Here is a 14,086-nt window from a genome sequence, read left to right as displayed (position 1 = left end):
TTGTGTAATCAAAAGGAAGCAGAAAGAGATTTGACCACACAAGTGGAGAAAGCGCACACAGAGAAGGTAATGGGACCGCAGAAGCAGAGTGGAGCAAAGTAACATAAGCCAAGAAATGCTGGCAGCCCCAGAAGCTGAAAGAGGCAGGGAAGAATTCTCCCCTGGAGCTTCCAGGAGGAACCATTCCTGCAGACTCCTTGATTTTTGCCCTGTAAGACTCATTTCGAACTCCTGACTTCTAGAACTGTAAGAAGAGTAAACGTCTGTTGTTTTTAGCCACAACATTTGTGGCGACTTGTTACATATAGCAGCAATAGGAAATGAATACAGGAGCCCAATGACTTACTTGGCAAAATTAATCTACAGGCTGAATATTTTTTTCCTTCACGTTAATTTGTATACGCTTAAAGCATAGAAAAAAGAAATTTCTAAGACAAAGTTCTTGGGAGAACACATCAGAGTAAATGTTCCAGTCTGCATTTGCTCCCTTACTTTTACTTATTTTTTATCCCATTCTCTAGACTTCCCATTCCTTTCTTTTCTCTTTCCTTCCCTTTCCCTCCACCTTCAGCTAAGTAATCTTTAAGATGCAACTTTAGATTTACTTTTATGTCTGGCTTGCCAAACCTCCATAATGTTAACAAAAACATTCCGGTTTCCCTTTAAGATACATATGGCGTGACAGTCAATAAATTTATCAGCTCTGCTTTATTGTAAATATTCATTTATTCAATAAATAGGATTTACCAACTATGTCCTAGGCCCTGTGCTAGATTCTTGGCAAACAACAGTGAACAAAGTAGATGTTGTCCCTGCCTTTATTTACAAATTAGTAAAGGAGATAGACTAAATTAAGTAAATAAATAAATGCATGAAATTACCAACTGTGGTTAAATGCTCTGACAGGCACAAAGAGAGTGCAACAACAGGGAATAACAGAGCTGGCCTCTCTTGGGCGGTGGCATTTGTGTTGTCAAGATGCTCTCCTTGTAAAGAGCAAGATTGGGGTGGAGAGAGCATCCCACATGGAGGTACCAGAGACCGGTAGGGAAAGAACTTACCAGTCAAGGAATTGAAACAAATCCCATCTGGGCAGAGCACAGGAGAGGGGAGGAGCTGTGGGACAAGATGAAGTGAGAGAGGCAGGCAGGGGACAGATGACACAGGGATTTAAAGGACATCTCTGTTCCCTTCTCTCTTAGTGAACAGACTGAAATGTCAGGAACTAGGAAGCCTCTAGCAAGAAATATGCTAATAATTGAATCTTTGCCGGTAGAGATGCACTCCTTAAAGTTTGCAAAGTTTACCTGGATATCCTCTACCCTTTAAGAAGTACTCTAAACCACTATCAATTAACACTTTGGTGAGAATTAGTTTTCTGGACTCCTTTTATTTATTCAACATTTATTGCATGCCCTCTTTGTGCCAGACAACCGTTTGGGGTGCTGTATGTCTTCTGGGTGTTGAGGATTGGCACGCCCCATCTCTCCTCTCATGGAGCCCAGGTATGGTAAAGTGCTATGAGGTAAAATGACAGCCAATAAAAGTGTGCCACAGGTTCTGGCCTGACCTGAGCAAAGGAAGAAGGCTTCAAGGCAGAAGTAGCACTTAAGCAGGGAAGTGAATGATGCCAGGCTGGTTAACAGGTTGGTGTGGGTATAGAGGGAGAAGGAAGAGGGGTATTCCAGGAAGAAAGGGTCCTATAGGTTCGGCATACTAGAGAAGCTTCAAGAAGTCCAATGCACTACCCCTGCAGTGGGGAGAGTGAAGGAGAGAATGGAGGAAAGGGAACCTGAGGGGTAACTGCAGTGGAGTGCAGGGTTTTGGAGGTGCTGGTAAATGCATTTGGACTCTAGGAATGGCGAAAGTGTTAACAGGTTATAAGCAGATGAGTGATAGGATCAAGTCTGCATTTAAAAAAAAAAAAAAAAAAACACAGGCTGGGCGCAGTGGCTCACACCTGTAATCCCAGCACTTTGGGAGGGCGAGGTGGGTGGATCATGCAGTCAGGTGATCAAGACCATCCTGGCTAACACGGTGAAACGCGATCCCTACTAAAAATACAAAAAATTAGCCAGACGCGGTGGCACGTGCCTGTAGTCCCAGCAACTTGGGAGGCTGAAACAGGAGAATTGCTTGAACCTGGGAGGTGGAGGTTATAGTGAGCTGAGACCACGCCACTGCACTCCAGACTGGGTGACAGAGTGAGTCTCCGTCTCAAAAAAAAACATCATTACATATTGGTGTGGAGAAGGGGACTGGAGGTAAAGAATGAACTCGAGAGAACATTCAGGAGATGATTACTGACATCTAGGCAAGAGACGATGGTGGCTTAGAAGAGAATGATGGCAGTGGAGATTCCTAATTGCAGAACCTACTTGATCTTTGCATCTATGCTTATTCACAATTCAGGTTAAATATAAAGTATTTAGCAATGGTATTTGGTATTATTCACATATTGGGTATGATTTTTGTTCCTTTTCAAGAAGCAGAATTTTATTTTTTATATAAGTGAAGCTAATTTCAACTTCAAGCCCCCATTCTTCTGGAAGCTGAACATTTGCTTTTAGTCAATTTGAGGTCTCTCCATTCCTTCCTCAGTATTACAGCTTAATTAGAAGAGGGAGGTCTGTCTGGATCTTGTACAAGGTGGGTGTGGGTGGATACTCTGGTCTCCTTGCTCATGCATCTACTCTGGAATCCACTGACACACCCTTGGTCCCATGGAGCCTATGGTTTACTCAGACTTCTGCTGTACTCCTTTTGTCCCATCTTGATACTTTCTCAGGTCCACGGATCCCTACATGTCTCAACTATTCTCTAAATGCTTAGAAAATGTCCTACTTCTTCTAAAACAATCTGGCTGTGGGTAACATCTGAGGCTGTCTCAGCCCTGCTACATCAACATGCCAAGTATACCTCTTCTTCTCTAGAACCCGGCTGGTGATCAGGACCAATAGTTTCTTACTGGATCTTGGGAACAGATTCAAGAGATATTTAGAAGGAAAAAAAGGATTATCTTTGATGATTCATATATATCAGAGGTGAAGTTTCAGGAATGAGTCCCCCCCGCCTTTTTTTTGTATGGGGAACAGGATGCTATCTTTTAATAAAACAGAAACCTTGGAAGAGGAGCAGATGTAGTGCATGGGCTGGAGTCATGAGGTCACTTCTGAACACAATATGTGTGAGATATCCAAAAAGAGAGACTGAGGAAGTAGTTGGCATTGAGGGCAGGGATCTGAAGCTTGGACGAGAGGTCTGGGGTTGAGAATACATAGGTTTTTTGTTTGTTTGTTTGTTTGTTTGTTTTTAGTGTAAAATAGGGGGTAATGGAAGCCATGGGACAGACATCATGGGATTCCCTGGAGAAAGAGAATATAGAACAAAATGAGAAAAGGGATTGAGGAAATATCTCTGAGTAATATTTAAGGATTGGCTAGGAGATGGAAAACCTGCAAAATAATCATGGAGGTAAGAGGAAAACAAGGAGAATGTCACGAAACAAAAGCTACAGAAGTGAGTGCTTCCAGAACGTAGGAGTGGTTAACAATGTTAAATGCCACCGCCAAGAAGTCAAGTAAGATGAAAACTGAAAAGTATCCTTTGGATTTAGAAGTTACTGGTTATCTCAGAAAAAGCAGTTCCAAGGTATGAAAGAGGCAAAAGCCAAATTGAAGAGTCTACTTTGAACATGTGGGGCATTCACAGAAACTTCAGAAATCATGCCTTTCTAGGAGAAGTAAACTGGCCCTGTAGTAAAGGTTACTCTAAATTCACTCCAACAAAGCTTAAGAACAAGTTTCAAAAGACTCAAGCTAATGCACAAGTAAATTAGTTGCCTGCTAGAAAAAAGTCTACCACCCCTTAAGACAACAAATTCCAATGCTCAATAAAAAAATTTCAGTATCCAATAAGAAACTTACAGTATCCATTAAGAAATTACTATATATGAGAAGAAGTAGGAAATTGAGACCTATAACCAGGAGAGAAATTAGTCAATAGAAACAAACCCAGAAATGAAGAGATGATAGAACAGCAGCAGATGAGGGGACAAGGACTTAAAGTTAGTTATTGTAAATATGTTCATGTATTTAAAGGAAAATGAATATAATGAGCAGTGGAAGCTATTAAAAAAATACTACAAGCAATCATATCAAAGTTCTTTTGTCATAAGACTCCCCCCCAACCAATGCTATAACCAGCCCTCTAGCCTCTTTTCTGTAAAGTATTTTGTTTCATGTAACTTTGTATTTTGGTTCTCTGTATGCAAGTATTTTAAAATTTTCTTGGGGAACATATCATATATATTCCTAACGAAAGAATATATATTCTCTTGAAAGGTGCCAGAGAAGTAAGGAGGTGGGTATGATTGTGATTGAACTCCAGATGCCCCTCTGCCCTAAACAGCCACTGTTTGTAGGAAGTTTGAGACTTCCTGGTCTCCCACAGAGCAGCTGGCTGGGGCTCAAGGGTTACACCTTGGTGTTTCAGGTCCATCTGTCTGATTGGCCCATCTGACCCTGAGGTGTAACAATCCTGAGCCTCACTGAAGCAGGTTGTCATAACTCCTTTTTTCCTCTTTTAAACCCTTCCTTGGGAGCTTTAAGGGTACCTTTTAAGGTACCCTTAAAATTAAAAGAGCAATATTAATGAAAAGGAAAACATTAAACTTCAAGAACTCATATGAAATATTTATGAAAATCTTTATCACAGATAAGTTGGGCTTAAGTCAAATCAAACAATTTAGGATTAAAGGAGAAGGGCTGAGTCTTCTCTCCTTGCTGTGTATCCACATCAAGGAGGTATAAGTTTTTCCTAAAGATATTCATCCCATTAACATTGATCTCAAAGATGAATTTGCAAATTTGAAATCTCTCATATTGTCAGCTTTTCTAAATATGTTAATATGGTGGAGAACTCATGAGGCTTACATTACTTTAGTCCATGGATCACTTTATAAACACTACTAAGCTTAAACTTTAAAACTGTAAATTATTGGACACATTTTTACTTAGAATTGTTAACTGGAAATTCATTTATTTCTGCCCTGTTCCATGCCAGTAAGGGAATTAGAGATCATGTTTTTAGCTACTCCCTGGATGAAGGAAAATAGAAACGTGGGTCTCAGTTGAGTGCACTAAGCTGTCATGCTCATATTTGGTGCCAGCTGGTCACCTGTTGGCAGTGCCAGTAGAGAGCCCTGGGACTAAATTCATCCTGACTTCTACATCCAACATCAATAGACCATCTCTGTCAGAACGTCTATTCCCCGTGCAAACCACTTCATTAAATAGAAAACCTCTCTTTTTAAGTGATGTCTAGTTATCAGCTTGCATTTTAATATCTAACAAATTAAAAACTACATTAACTTTGAGGCAATATTTTTCCATTCTATGCTGTTTTAAGAGACACCCATCTTCTTGCAACAGAGCACAATTTTGTCTCACAAACACAAAAGGGCAGTGACAAAAATAAGAATACAAAAATGAAACAAGTCACTTCAAATATCTTTATTAGTTATTACTTCTATTAGTGCATTTTATGTCATAGATATTTTGTTCCTAAAATCTCATCTTCTTTATTTTTCCTTCACCTACCTTAGTTCTTATTTTATCCTCAATGGGCATGTCTCCACCATGGAAGGAAGATGAAGAAATAGAAAATTGGTCACCAGGACACTGTATAAAGCAAATGACACATCATTAGAAACACAGTCATTTAACAGATCAGGCTGAGAATATATCATTAACAACCCAGACAGAAGATCATCATCTTCCATCATCATTTGAAATTAAAAAGTACCTCCAAAGGAATTGTTTACTGCTTCGCCTGCAAAAAGTGCTACAAACAGTAAACCAAAGAGACAAAACAGCCTTTAGTGGATTGTTAGAGCACTTAAGGAGGTGTAAATTGTAATTAGCCATATGCTAGACTTTCACAGTCCAATAAGAAATATGCCTGATGGTACAGCATCTCCCTGGCCCAGTTTTTCAGGTCAAAAGCAGAATGGCTGTTGAGTAAAGAATAAGCCACAAAGGAGAGCTACAAAACTATTCCATTCTCTGGCTTCCAACACAACAGGTCAGAACTCTTTCTGCACATGTTTGTGATGGCAGTCATGTTGCTGAGTTGCTCTGGACGCCCACCCAGAGTTTCTGCGTTGGAAGATGGGAGGGAAGGCCTTATTCAGCTCAAGTGGCAACCCTAAAATCATTGTGGGTCACAGGATACATTAACCCTGTTTACAAAGGAATCAGAGTGCAAATGTGTTATAAAGGTAATGCTATTCTATGTTAATATTGGCAAAGTGGTTCAGAGCTGGGGACGTATATATCTGAGAGCAGTCTCAGGTACTGGCAGAACAAAACACAAACTTTTGAGAACTTGGTTTCATGCACTTCTCTGTTGACTGTGTGACTTTCAGTATGTCTCTTAACCATCTTTAGCATATTTTTTAACTTCCCATAGCCTTAATTTATCATTTTTATCATATAGGGGTTGGACTTGGTGATTTTTTTAAAAAGCGGCATTCAAAATATGTTTGTGTATGAGTGCACATTTTCCTGTACCCTCATATTTCTGAGAAATCTCATAACTTTCATTGGCTTTGCAAAAGGTTCAGGGACTAAGAAAAGGTGAAGGAATAATCTTGGCTCTGGCAGATTAACTGTAGGAGTAGAAAATGAAACAGAATATTCAAAGTCTTGTGCTGGAACAAATAACTTTCAGGATTGGATTTGCATTGTTTGGCTGAGAATAAGATGCTTCTTATGCAAATGAAGACTGATAAAGGATGAGTTTATATTGTTTAAAATGCAATATGATCTTTTGGCTCAAAGAGCTGTATGCCAGTAAATTAGGGATTAATTTGGTTCTGAAAATCATGCAAATTCTCTTTGTGAATTTGTGCATTAATGTAACTTTCTACTAAGTGATTTTCACCAGAGGGAGGTAAGATTTGGCTACATTCTTAAGGCAAATAAACACAGGGACAAAAGCCATGAGAATGAAGAAGACTTAATGGATATCATCCTTATACAAATCTATTTGGTTCACATTACTATGGGTTTTTTTGGTTTATTATTTTATTATTATTTTTGAGACAGAGTCTTGCTTTGTGACTCAGGCTGGAGTGCAGTGGTGTGGTCAGGGCTCACTGCAATGTTGACCTCCCTGGCTCAAGAGATCCTCCCACCTCAGCTTTCCAAGTAGCTGGGATTACAGGTGCATGCCACCATGCCTGGCTAATTTTTAAAAATATTTTGTACAGATGAGGTCTCATTATGTTGCCCAGGCTAGTCTTGAACGCCTGGACTCAAATGATCCTTCCACCTCGGCCTCCCAAAGTGTTGAGATTACAGGCGTGAGTCATAAGGCCTGGACATCACATTGCTTATGTTTTTATTTCATGATCAGATAATAGAGCAAGTGTGCAATTTCCACAATCTACAACTTAATTCTCTTTCTCCTTGCCATCACCCCACCCATCCCACCTGGAACTGCTGCCAAGAAGGAAAAGTCTTCACTGGAATGCAAGCTCCACAAGCAAGAATTTTTGTCAGGTTTAACATTGTATTATCTCTAGAACAGTGCTCAGTACAGAGTAGGTCCTCAGCAACCATGTGCTGAATGCATTCTAAGACTGATGATTTTCAGAATGGTTTAGGATTTGTGACCTCTCCTTTCTGAGCCTGAGTAGATTAAGTGTATCAAACTTGATTCTCTGTAATCTACTTAGGTTTCCTATTTTCTAAAAGCAATGGAGAGGGAGACATCATTATGGCAGACAGGAGACAGAACTAGACGATTCAGATGGACAGAGCAGCGTGCGGAGGCTTGCATTGTGAATTTCAGCTCCAAACTGACTGCAAGAACAAGCCAGCAATCCCGAAAGGACCCACAGACCCTCTGAAGGAAGCTGACTGCTCCTGCGGGACCCAGGAGATACCCCAAATACTCAGCCACAGCAAGATCCCCACAAGAAGAGTCTGAACTCAGACAGGCCTAGCCCTGACCCCACCTGATGGTCCTTCCCTACCCACCCTGGTAGCTGAAGACAAAGGTCATACAATCTTGGGAGTTCTAGGGTCCCACCCACCATCGATTCCTTTCCATACTACCATAGCTGATGCTCTCTGGAAAGCACCACCTCCTGACAGGAGGCCAACCAGCACAAAAATAGAGCATTAAACCATCAAAGCTAAGAACCCTCACGGAGTTCATTGCACCCCCACTGAAACAGGCTCTGGTATCCACGGCTAGGAGACCCAGAGACAGTTTACATCACTGGACTCTGTGCAGACAACCCCCAGTACCAGCCCAGAGCCAGGTCTCCCTGGGTGGCTAGACACAGAAGAGAGACAACTATCACTGCAGTTTGGCTCACAGGAAGTTACATCCATAGGAAAAGGGGGAGAGTACTACATCAAGGGAACACATCCTGGGACAAAAGAATCTGAACAACAGCCTTCAGCCCTAGACCTTCCCTCTGACAGAGCCTACCCAAACGAGAAGGAACCAGAAAACCAACTCTGGTTACAAGGTTCTTTAACACCCCCCAGAAATCACACTAGTTCACCAGCAATGAATCCAAACCAAGAAGAAATCCTTGATTTACCTGAAAAAGAATTCAAGAGGTTAGTTATTAAGCTAATTAGGAAGGCAACAGGGAAAGACAAAGCCCAATGCAAGGAAATCCAAAAAATGATACAAGAATTGAAGGGAAAAATATTCAAGGAAAATAGCTTAAAGAAAAAACAATAAAAAATTCAGGAAACATTTGAGACACTTATAGAAATGCAAAATGCTCTGGAAAGTCTCAGCAACAGAATTGAACAAGTAGAAGAAGGAAATTCAGAGCTCGAAGACAAGGTCTTCGAATTAACCCAATGCAACAAAGACTAAAAAGAATAAGAAAATATGAACAAAGCCTCCAAGAAGTCTGGGATTATGTTAAGTAACCAAACCTAAGAATAATTGGTGTTCTGAGGAAGAAGAGAATTCTAGAAGCTTGGAAAACATTTTGGGGGAATAATCGAGGAAAACTTCCCCTACCTTGCCAGAGACCTAGACAACCAAACACAAGAAGCACAAAGAACACCAGGGAAATTCGTCAGAAAAAGCTCATTGCCTAGGCACATTGTCATCAGGTTATCTAAAGTTAAGACGAAGAAAATAATCTTAAGAGCGGTGAGAGAAGCACCAGGTAACTTATAAAGGAAAATCTATCAGATTAACAGCAGATTTCTCAGCAGAAACCCTATAAGCTAGAAGGGATTGGGGCCCTATCTTCAGCCTCTTCAAACAAAACAATTATCAGCCAAGAATTTTGTATTCAGTGAAACTAAGCATCGTATATGAAGGAAAGATATGGTCTTTTTCAGACAAACAATTGGTGAGAGAATTTGATACTACCAAGCCACCACTACAAGAACTGCTAAAAGAAGCTCAAAATCTTTAAACAAATCCTGGAAACACATCAAAACAGAAACTCTTTAAAGCATAAATCACATAGGACCTATAAAACAAAAAAAAAAAACAAGTTAAAAGGCAAAAACATAAAACAAAAATCCAAGGTACACAGGCAAAAAATAGCACAATGAATGCAATAGTAACTCACATCTCAATACTAACATTGAATGTGAACGGCCTAAATGCTCCACGTAAAAGATACAGAACCTTAGAATGGATAAGAACTCACCAGCCAACTACCTGCTGCCTTCAGGAGACTAAACTGACACATAAGGACTCATATTAACTTAAAGAGCAGGGGGAAAGGCATTTCATGCAAATAGACACCAAATGCGAGTGGGGTAGCTATTCTTATATCTAACAAAACAAACTTTAAAGCAACAGCAGTTAAAGAGACAAAGAGGGACATTATATAACAGTAAAAGGCCTTGTCCAAGAGGAAAATATCACAATCCTAATTATATATGTGTCTAACACTGGAGCTACCCAATTTATAAAACAATTACTAATAGACTTAAGAAATGAGATAGACAGCAACACAATAATAGTGTGGGACTTCAGTACTCCACTGACAGCACTTGACAGGTCATCAAGAAAGACAATCAACAAAGAAACAATGGATTTAAATGATACCTTGGAACAAATGGACTTAATAGATATATACAGAACATACGTCCAACAACCACAGAATACACATTCTATTCAACAACTCATGGAACTTTCTCCATGATAGACCATACGATAGGCCATAAGAGTCTCAAAACATTTAAGAAAATTGATATTATATCAAGCACTCTCTCAGACCACAGTGGAATAAAAAGGGAAAAGGGAAATCAACTCCAAAAGGAACCTTCAAAACCATGCAAATACATAGAAATTAAACAACCTGCTTCTGAATGAGCATTGGGTCAAAAACAAAATCAACATGGAAATTAAAAAATTCTTCAAACTGAATGACAGTAATGACACAACCTATCAAAACCTCTGGGATACAGCAAAGGCGGTGCTAAGAGGAAAGTTCATAATACCAAATGCCTATATCAAAAAGACTGAAAGAGCACTAACTGACATTCTAAGCTCACACCTCATGGAACTAAAGAAACAAGAACAAACCAAACCCAAACCCAGCAGCAGAAAAAAACAAAAAAAACAAAAAAAACAAACCATGATCAGACCAGAACTAAATGAAACTGAAACACACACACAAAAATACAAAAGGTCAATGAAACAAAAAGCTGGTTCTTTGAGGAGATAAATAAAATTGATAGACCGTTAGCAAGATTAGCCAAGAAAAGAAGAAAATCCAAATAACCTCATTAAGAAATGATACAGAAGATATTATAACGGACACCATTGAAATACAAAAGATCATTCAAGGATACTATGAACACTTTCACACATATAAACTACAAAACCTAGAAGAGATGGATAAATTCCTGGAAAAATATAACCCTCCTAACTTAAATCAGGAAAAATTAGATACTCTGAACAGACCAATAACAAGCAGTGAGATTGATATGGTAATTAAAAAATTACTGTTTGTGACCAGCCTGACCAACATGGTGAAACCTCATCTCTACTAAAAATGCAAATTCAGCTGGGTGTGGTGGTGTATGCCTGTAATCCCAGCTACTTGGGACGCTGAGGCAGGAGAATCGCTTGAACCTGGGAGATGGAGGTTGCAGTGAGCTGAGTTCGCACCATTGCATGCCAGCCTGGGCAACAAGAGCGAAATTGTCTCAAAAAAAAAAAAAAAAAAGTTACCAACAAAAAGTGTCTGGGACCACATGGATTCACAGCAGAATTCTAGCAGATACTCAAGGAAGAATCAGTACCAGTCCTTTTGACACTATTCCACAAGACAGAGAAAGAACAAACCCTCCCTAATTCATTCTATGAAGCCTGCATTACCCTAATACCAAAACCAGAAAGGACAAAACCAAAAAAGAAAACTACAGACCAATATCCTCGATGAATATAGATGCTAAAATCCCTAACAAAATATCCATCCTGGCTAACACAGTGAAACCCCGTCTCTACTAAAAATACAAAAAATTAGCTGGGCGTGGTGGCTGGCGCCTGTAGTCCCAGCTGCTCTGGAGCCTGAGCCTGGGGAATGGCATGAACCCAGGAGGCGGAGCTTGCAATGAGGTGAGAGGATGCCACTGGCCTGGGGCGACAGAGCGAGACTCCAAAAAAAAAATACTAGCTAACCAAATCCAACAACATATCACAAAGATAATCCCCCACAATCAAGTGGGTCTCATACCAGGGATGTGGCAATGGTTTAACATATGCAAGTCAATAAACGTGATACACAACATAAACAGAATTAAAAACAAAAATCACACTATCATCTCAATAGATGCAGAAAAAGCATTTAACAAAATCCAGCATCCCTTTATGATTAAAGCTCTCGGCAAAATTGGCATATGAGGGACATAATCTCAATGTAATAAAAGCCATCTACAACAAACCCACAGCCAACATAATACCGAATGGGGAAAAGTTGAAAGCATTCCCTCTGAGAACCGGAACAAGGTAAGAATGCCCACTTTCACCACTCCTCTTCAACATAGTACTGGAAGTCCTAGCCAGAGCAGTCAGACAAGAGAAGGAAATAAAGGACATCCAAATCAGTAAAGAGGAAGTCAAACTGTTAGTGTTTGTTGACCATGTGATCATTTACCTCGAAAACCCTAAAGACTCCTCCAGAAAGCTCCTAGAAATGATAAAAGAATTCAGCAAAGTTTCTGGATACAAGATTAATGTACACAAATCAGTAGCTTTTCTATACAACAACAGCGACCAAGCAGAGAATCAAATCAAGAACTCAGCCCCTTTTCCAATAGCTGCCAAAATAATAAAATATTTAGGAATATACCTAACGAAGGAGTCAAAAAATCTCTACAAGGAAAACTACAAAACACTGCTGAAAGACATCATAGACGATACAACAAATGGAAACACATCCCATGCTCATGGATAAGTAGAATCAATATGGTGAAAATGACTACATTGCCAAAAGCAATCTACAAATTCAGTGCAATCCCCATCAAAATACCACCATCATTCTTCACAAAATTAGAAAAAACAATTCTAAAATTCATATGGAACCAAAAAAGGGCCTGCATACCCAAAGCAAGTCTAAGCAAAAAGAATAAATCTGGAGGCATCACACCACCTAATTACAAACTATACTATAGGGCCCTAGTCAACAAGACAGCATGGTACTGGTATAAAAATAGGTACATAGACCAATGGAACAGAATAGAGAACCCAGAAATAAATCCAAATACTTACAGCAAACTGGTCTCCAAGAAAGCAAACAAAAACATAAAGTGGGGAAAGGACACCCTTTTCAACAAATGGTGCTGGGATAACTGGCTAGCCACATGTATGGGAATGAAACTGGATCCTCATCTCTCACCTTATACAAAAATCACCTCAAGATGGATTAAGGACTTAAATCTAATACCTGAAACTATAAAAATTCTAGAAGGCAATACCGGAAAAACCCTTCTAGACAGTAGCTTAGGCAAGGATTTCATGACCAAGAATCCAAAAGAAAATGCAATAAAAACAAAGATAAATAGTTGAGACTTAATTAAACTAAGGAGCTTTTGCACAGCAAAAGGAACAGTAAGCAGAGTAAACAGACAATCCACGGAGTGGGAGACAATCTTCACAATCTGTACATCTGACAAAGGACTAATATCCAGAATCTACAATGAACTCAAACGAATCAGTAGGAAAAAGCAAACAATCCCATCAAAAAGTGGGCTAAGGACATGAATAGACAATTCTCAAAAGAAGATATACAAATAGCCAACAAACATGAAAAAATGCTCCCCAGCACTTTGGGAGGCTGAGGCAGGTGGATCATGAGGTCAGGAGATCAAGACTATCCTGGTTAACATGGTGAAACCCTATCTCTACTAAAAACACAAAAAAATTAGCTGGGTGTGTTGGCGGGCATCTGTAGTCCCAGCTACTAGGGAGGCTGAAGCAGGAGAATGGGGTGAACCCGGGAGGCAGAGCTTGCAGTGAGCTGAGATCACACCACCGCACTCCAGCCTTGGCAACAGAGCAACAGAGGAAGACTCCGTCTCAAAAAAAAAAAGAAAAGAAAAAAAGAAAAAAAAAATGCTCAGCATCACTAATGATCAGTGAAATCCAAATCAAGACCACAATGTGATACCACCTTACTCCTGCAAGAATGGCCATAGTCAAAAAATCAAAAAACAGTAGACATTGGCGTGGGTGCAGCGATCAGGGAACACTTCTACATTGCTGGTGGGGATGTAAACTAGTACATCCCCACCTACATATGGAAAACAGTGTGCAGACTCCTTAAAGAACTAAAAGTAGAACTACCATTTGATCCAGCAATACCACTACTGGGTATCTACTCAGTGGAAAAGGAGTCATTACATGAAAAAGATATTTGCACCCTCAGGTTTATAGCAGCACAATTGCAAAATCATGGAACCAACGCAAATGCCCATCAATCAATGAGTGAATAAAGAAACTGTGGTGTATATATCTATGATGTAATACTACTGAGCCATAAAAAGAAATGAATTAACTGCATTTGCAGCAACCTGGATGA

Source organism: Trachypithecus francoisi, unplaced genomic scaffold (assembly GCF_009764315.1).
Source record: "Trachypithecus francoisi isolate TF-2019V2 unplaced genomic scaffold, Tfra_2.0 Lachesis_group5, whole genome shotgun sequence".
Lineage (NCBI taxonomy): Eukaryota > Metazoa > Chordata > Mammalia > Primates > Cercopithecidae > Trachypithecus > Trachypithecus francoisi.
The sequence above is the reverse complement of the archived record's forward strand: the minus strand, read 5'-3'. Positions refer to the sequence as shown.